The following is a 589-nucleotide window of genomic DNA, read 5'->3' on the forward strand; positions in this document are numbered from 1 at the left end:
GCCTGTCATTCCTGCGGGCAACGAGGAGGTGACTTGGTATTGGGTTAATAGCGAGCAGGGGATAAACCCACATCTCCCGCTAGACATAGGGAGCCCTGTGCAAAATCCTGAAACCAACAGAGCCAGTGTGCAACAGCCCTGGGAAACTGGGACGCTTAGAAAAAGCAGCTGAAGCCTTGGGCACTTATCTCCAGCATGCTGTAGACAGCCCTAATTGCCGGCCTTTTGTGAAAATATTAAGGCGCCTCCTCATCAGTTCCCACTGGAGCAGTGGTTCAGCGGGAGCTGCGGTGCCGAGTCCCCGAGGCTCCTACGAGCCGGACACGGGTTCCTGCCTTCGCCCGCTCCTCACGTCCTGGGAAACCTCTTTGCCGACCCCGGCATCCTTTCCCTGGGCTCTGGGGAAACACGGTCACAGAGCCGGCAAGTACGTCAAGTAAAATCGTAAAACTGGGTAAAACCACAAGCTGGGGTGCTGCGGTCCGAGGCTGCAGCTGGGACATCTCCGGCTGCCCCCGGGGCGGCCCCGGCAGGGCCGAGCCCCGCGTCCCTCGCCCCGGCCGGCCCAGCGCGGACAGCGGGGCCGGGC

The sequence above is a fragment of the Geospiza fortis genome, unplaced genomic scaffold (genome assembly GCF_000277835.1).
Source record: "Geospiza fortis unplaced genomic scaffold, GeoFor_1.0 scaffold166, whole genome shotgun sequence".
Classification (NCBI taxonomy): Eukaryota; Metazoa; Chordata; class Aves; order Passeriformes; family Thraupidae; genus Geospiza; species Geospiza fortis.